Genomic DNA, 6220 nt, shown 5'->3' on the forward strand with positions numbered 1-6220 from the left:
CAAGAGTGTGGATTTTACTGAAATGGAATGAAATGGGTTTTACCCTCCAGACTTGTACTGTTTATAGACACGACAATGATTGTTCCCTCCAGACCTGCTGCACCTTTGGAGAAGACTTGATGGACCTGGACAAAAGGGTTTCTGTTATAGTAAGAGATCAATAAAAACACAAACAGTCTTGTGCAGCCTGTGGGTTAGATTTCTGAAAATTACCACACAGTAGACTTACAGTCACAGCCTTCTGCTCAAGGTCAACTCCTCCTGAGACACTGAAGTCCAGACCTGAGCCTTCATCTTTACTCAGGACCACAAGGTGAGTGTCACTTATCAGCTGAAGGAAGTTCAAACACATAATGGATGTAACAACAGAGTAAACAGTCAGTAAGGGTAAAACCACAGAGTCAGTCATGGTGTTACCTCAGATAGGCTAGACTTTGACCTTTTGAATCAAGGTCATGACATATGACCTCATTGTGAGGGAAAGCAGGAGATTCTGCAGTTCATGTTGGGTCTCAGGAGACGTCACCAACTCTTTTAAACTGTGGACAAAGAAGTCACCATTAAAGACATTATATGTTGTTTACATACAATATATTGGAAACATACAGTAGATACTGGATGACACAGCTTCAGTCTTGCAGAATTAATCAATTCTACAAACAATGTGTGTACCAGTATTTTCATATGTGTACTTGCCAATACCAAGTATTGTCACCAGAACTGTTTTAGGTTGGGTTTAAAATATGCAATAAATTAGAAGGCACTTCTATAAGGGTGGCAGGGGCCTGTTAGTAATAGGGTGATAGAAAAATGCTAAGTGTCTTTTCATTAACAGAGGATTATTTCGAGCCGAAAGGAAAACAAATCTTTCTAAATTAAATAATAAGTCTTAAAATTACATTGTTGTAACATTAGATAAAATATCAATAAACCTATGTAGGATAAAATAAATTAAAACTGTGTAAGAAATAAAGATAAATAAACTTTATATAATAAACTGATTTTTGGCATAGTAAACATAGTCAGCTGTACAGAATGTGAGCAGAATTTTTAAACCACAAGCACATTTCCATTGAAGACACTGCCTCCTGTGTTCCAGTAAACATATATGTGCACTGCAACTTCTAGTTTGCAATAATCAAATAACAATCTCCTCTAACAACTTACACAAAATGTGACTTGGTGAGGTTTCAACCCCTCAGACATCCCTGGTGTTGATAAACTGGGAAGAGGGTATTTAGCCTTTAATTAAATTTCATTAAATTGCTCTTTTCCTAGGAGAACAGATCTTGCAAGTCTTGCCCCTAATGCTAATGCTACTGCTACTGATATTGTTGACCTATGTTAACAAACTACCCAGTATTCATACCCACAAGGATACTAGTACTGGTGTTGGTGCACCCCTAAATTAGAGTAAAAAAATAAATAAAAAATACAAAAACAATACAATGATTAAGAAACGTTTTTTTTTTCACAGACAGAACAACATGGGCCATTTAGGAAATGTACTAGTTCCTGCAGGGAAACCATGACATTATTGTCCTGTCTTGTTTTTGTACATGTATAAATTGTGCCAGCATGTGGTCTAGAATGTTCTGTGCACCACTGTGAGGACGCAGTCGCAGAAATCACGGCATAACAACCAGATATGTTGGATAAATTTAAATCCTTTTTTTATATCATCAACTCACCTGATTGACCATCCAGCCTTGGTATCTGGGGGGGTTTGAGGCTCCTTCCCCATGGATCCAGGTTGGCCTTGGCTCCGTCTGTTTAAATCCACCTGTGTCACAGTCTCAGAGGATGGAGTGCTTCCTGTCTCTGCTACTTTTGTCAGACTGTCAGTGTTTGTTTCATTCACAGCTGCATCATTCCCAATTGGAAAGTCCTCTGTGCATAGTTTCTCCAATTCAGGCATACTGAGGGCCCTGAGCTGCTGTGACCTGCTGCGCGAGAGCTGACCATGTTTCCTCCGTAACACTGGAGGGGTCTGTGGGACCGTCACTACTGGACTGCTCATCAATGGAGCAGCTGTGCTACAGCCCTTCTGTGAATAGTCAAGGCCCAGGTCTGTAATGCTGAATGAAGGTTTAGCGAGAAGAGACGTAGAGGTTGCTACAGAGTTTCTGTTTTCCACATGAGAGCTGAAACTTTTGTCGGGTCCTAGAACCGGAAGAATTGACTAAACCCATGTAACCAGCGATCCTCTGGTTCAGCGAAGCTCTGTAGGTCAAAGCAAAAGACTGAATGTCACTGCTTTTAGCCACAGGTTTGTCAAAGTGAGCCAAAAAAGACTTGATTTTATGTCAGACAGAGAACGGATTGTAGTCTGCAGACAAGGCAGCTTTGGTGGATAAGCTTCATCTTTATGATGCCTTCATGATCAGTCTGGATGAGCCGGACATTGTAGGAGATAGTTGATTTGAGCCATTTGAGCTAATGACTGTGTTTGGGTTAGTGTCTTTAGTAGAACACAGTGTGTTGCACATCGTGAGTTTTGTTCTTACCTCAGTAGGAGAGTCAGGTGAAGGCACTGGTGCTTCATTCAAATCTCCAGTTTGATTGGATTTTGAAATAATAACAGATTGATTATTGGGCAGGGTTGATGAGGACGAAGAAGATAAAGGCAGCAGTTGACCTTCGATGAAGGTTTTCTGAGTTTAAGGTGGGAGTGATTGTCCTTGTGCTTTGGGTGTTGGTTTAAAACCTAAACTGATTCCCTTGTCGTTGCTTGCCTGCAGCATTTCTAAGGTACAGCCCACCGTCATGTTTTCGGATGCATCTTGTCCTCCATCACATACTTTGGGAAAATCAATGTCATAGTTTACATTGGTGAGGTCCTTGGACACATCTACAAATGTTGGCGTTGTGGTTTCCAGACTTAAGGACACAACAGTGTTGGAAGTGAGTGGACTCTGTTTTTTGGACAAGCTCCTCCTGATGTTTGTTCTCAATATTTTCACTGACCCTCCTGAGATCGGGAGCAGTTGGGTTCACTTCACCTTGAGGTTTATCCTGAAAATGGAGGCCAGCACTTTGTTGAGGACCGTTACAATCATCAAGGACCAAGGTGTCCGTGAGTGTAGAGCTTACATGGGAGGTTAAAGTAGTTTTGTCAACAGATGCCGAGAATAACATGTCATCTGATCTTTTGATTTGTGTACATTCCATGTCAGTGGAAGGTGAGGAAAGCTTATTAAAATGTTGTGAGAAATCTGAAGGTAAATCAGCTGATGGACCATGAATGACTGAGTCACTGTATGAGCTCTTCAGTGACAGATTCACCTCAGAGGTCTGAGATGGTGACGTCCTGTCAGGAGACTGGTTTGAATCCATGAGTCCATTTTCTTTTTTTCAGGAGCTGGGCTTGGCACCTTAGTTCCAGTGAAAGGAACTTTGAATGCTTCAGGAAACCAAAACATTTTGGACAATTCCATGCTCCCAACCTTGTGGGAACAGTTTGTAGCGGGCCCCTTCCTCTTCCAACATGACTGTGCACCAGTGCACAAAGCAAGGTCCATAAAGACATGGATGACAGAGTCTGGTGTGGATGAACTTGACTGGCATGCACAGAGTCCTGACCTGAACCCGATAGAACACCTTTGGGATGAATTAGAGCGGAGACTGAGAGCAAGGCCTTCTCGACCAACATCAGTGTGTGACCTCATCAATGCGCTTTTGGAAGAATAGTCAAAAATTCCTATAAACACTCTCCTCAACCTTGTGGACAGTCTTCCCAGAAGAGTTGAAGCTGTAATAGCTGCAAAAGGTGGACCGACATCATATTGAACTCTGGGTTAGGAATGGGATGGCACTTCAGTTCATAGTATGAGTCAAGGCAGGTGAGCGAATACTTTTGGTAATATAGTGTATATATATATATCTTCTTTTCCTTTCGGCTTGTCCCTTTTTTTCCCTTCTACTCTGACTCCAACTATCTGCATGTCCTCCCTCACTGCATCCATAAATCTAATTTTCTAACTTTCAAACTTCATTCAGTCTTCCTTCACATACTCGTTCTGCTGCACCTCCAGGGTTAAACCGGTGATGATAACTTTCATGGGGAACGATAGGATCTCCAGGTCAAGCCCAAAGGACTTATCTGTGCTTCTTATCATGGTCACAGTCTCACTTATGTCTCCCTTCTTGCAGTGTTGATGAGGTGTCAAACCACTGACCGTTGGCTTCCTTCCAGACTGAGTGGAAGACACTGGATCCTGAGACAGAGCAGGCTCCTCACTTTTGGACTTCTGCTGCAGGCAGAAGTTTGGTGCTTCAATGCTCATCATACTCTTCACCCGTGTCACTGCTTTATGCTCCAGTTTGGGAGAGCGCTTTGATTCCACCTGTGCGTCCTCTTGGTTGGTTTGGCTGTTGTTACAGATGGTCAGGTTGGTGAACACAGGGCATGCAATGATAACCACTCTTGCTTTTTCTTCAAATGGGCAGCAAATAGGCATGAAGGGCGACTCAGAACCAGGTGATTTAGTGCTTCCACCATCTGCCCGCCTTGAGGGACGGTCACTGAGCAGCGAAGAGGCCTTATTGCTTTCACACCTCTGCAGATCTCTACCATCCTCGCTGTCTCCATCGACGTCTAAAGATGACGTAGTCGAGGTAGGAACTCCAACTGTGTGATCCGCTTTGGAGATGTGGTCTGTTTGAGCTTCACTCGCTTCAATAGTGACAGATTTTACTCGTGTCTGTATTTCCAGTCATTTCCGACTCATGGTTATCAATCAGCTCGTCGAAGCACATCACCCTCCTCTGACGGAGGAGAGGGCTACGCACTGATGAAGGGCTGGATGCAATGGCGGTGGGCGGCAGAGGCTCTTCTTTATGGTGGTGAAGGGGAAGAGACGAGTTCTCAGTTGACTGGTTGTACCCAGGACTGCTTTCTGCTTCTGTTATGGAGGGACTAGATGCTGGATATGGAAATGAAGGAATAAATAAACATAACATAATAAAACTAATGGCTATGCCTGTTACAAGGTGACAAAAATGTAATTTACAGGACACAGAGCTGAGTTTATACTTAAAAAAGCCAAGATTGTTTTAGGCCAAAGATGTTAAACTCAATCACTGAAGAGGCTAAAATGTAAAATCCAGTCCAAATGGCAGGACAAAATGAATTATTGAATTTGACCACTGCATTTTACCTATCCAGTAAACATAACTATACTAGAGTCTATGAAGATTCTCAGTCATCCAGCTCATGGCCAAGGTTGAAGAGTTCTGTTAGGCAACTGGACGTGAATGTTCTAAAAGAAGACGTTTCACCTCTCATCTAAGAGGCTTCTTCAGTTCTAACTGGTGGTGGGGAGTACAGTAAATAAACACTCTAGGTGTGAAAGAATAAAGCTACTTCAGCTCCCCCCCGTTGGGGGGGGCCTTGGGGTCAACTGGGAAAGTGTAAACAGTCGTTAAGATTCTGATGGGTTGTTGTGGTCCTCATCAGAAAGGTTTCGGTCACCTGCCTCTTTGTTATGTGTAACAAAAAGATGCACACAAAGAGGGAGGACAACAGGAGGGGGAATGTCGTCATTCCATACAATTTAGAAGTTTCCAAAAAAACTTAGGAGGATCTTTAACCAACAACAGATCCCCGTACACTTCAAACCTGCTACACAGGCACGTGGCCCAACATAGGAGGGCCAACTCCTTTGAGGACAACAATGTTCACATTTTGGCCAGGGAAGACAGATGGTTTGAGAGAGGGGTAAAAGAAGCCATTTTTGTCAACCTGGAAAAACCATCACTCAACAACCACATCCTATCACCCACATACAAGGCTCTCTTAGGAACAATACCCAAAATATTCTCCTCAGTTTCACATAACAAAGAGGCAGGTGACCGAAACCGTTCTGATGAGGACCACAACGACCCATCAGACTCTTAACGCAACCTTAACGTGTAGTATCCGAATGAACCTAGGAGCTATGTTGTCGAGGGCTTATTGCCCCTGTGTTAAGATGTTGTAAATAAATTTATTCAATCTTTACAATATATTAATTATGTTAAAGTTTCCATATCAATTTATACTGTTATTGAATGCTGTTATTGTACTAAAGGGGAAAGTGCTGAAGACAGGTGTGCATGCTGATAGTTTACATAACAGGATGATGTGAACAACACTGAATGGTACCGACTGTTACACTTGGAGATAGAGACAGGACACAGAACCGGTCTGAACTGGTTTCTTTGCCCAAATAAGGAGACC

General features: G+C 42.7%; 1 protein-coding gene and 1 long non-coding RNA gene across 3 annotated transcripts in view; both read right to left on the bottom strand.

Annotated features, from left to right (window-relative positions):
- Window positions 1-3465, bottom strand: part of LOC103397074 (uncharacterized) — a 9223-nt gene extending 5758 nt beyond the window's left edge. The window contains exons 1-4 of the long non-coding RNA XR_523424.3: window positions 1692-3465; window positions 418-539; window positions 230-331; window positions 44-125 (exon numbers count right to left, since the gene is read on the bottom strand). This is a non-coding gene — a long non-coding RNA (uncharacterized LOC103397074). The remainder of the gene's footprint in view (window positions 1-43; window positions 126-229; window positions 332-417; window positions 540-1691) is intronic.
- Window positions 3466-4713: 1248 nt separating this feature from the next.
- The window catches only part of LOC112486377 (PDZ domain-containing protein 2-like), a 9587-nt gene continuing 8080 nt past the window's right edge, over window positions 4714-6220 (bottom strand). Inside the window, exon 7 of one of the 2 annotated variants that reach the window (XM_025052815.1) lies at window positions 4714-4904. The gene's annotated coding sequence lies outside the window, so the exon portion shown is untranslated. Of the gene's footprint in view, window positions 4926-6220 lie in introns of both variants that reach the window. The other variant, XM_025052814.1, reaches the window with a different exon arrangement.

The sequence above is a fragment of the Cynoglossus semilaevis genome, chromosome W (genome assembly GCF_000523025.1).
Source record: "Cynoglossus semilaevis isolate Cse_v1.0 chromosome W, Cse_v1.0, whole genome shotgun sequence".
Lineage (NCBI taxonomy): Eukaryota > Metazoa > Chordata > Actinopteri > Pleuronectiformes > Cynoglossidae > Cynoglossus > Cynoglossus semilaevis.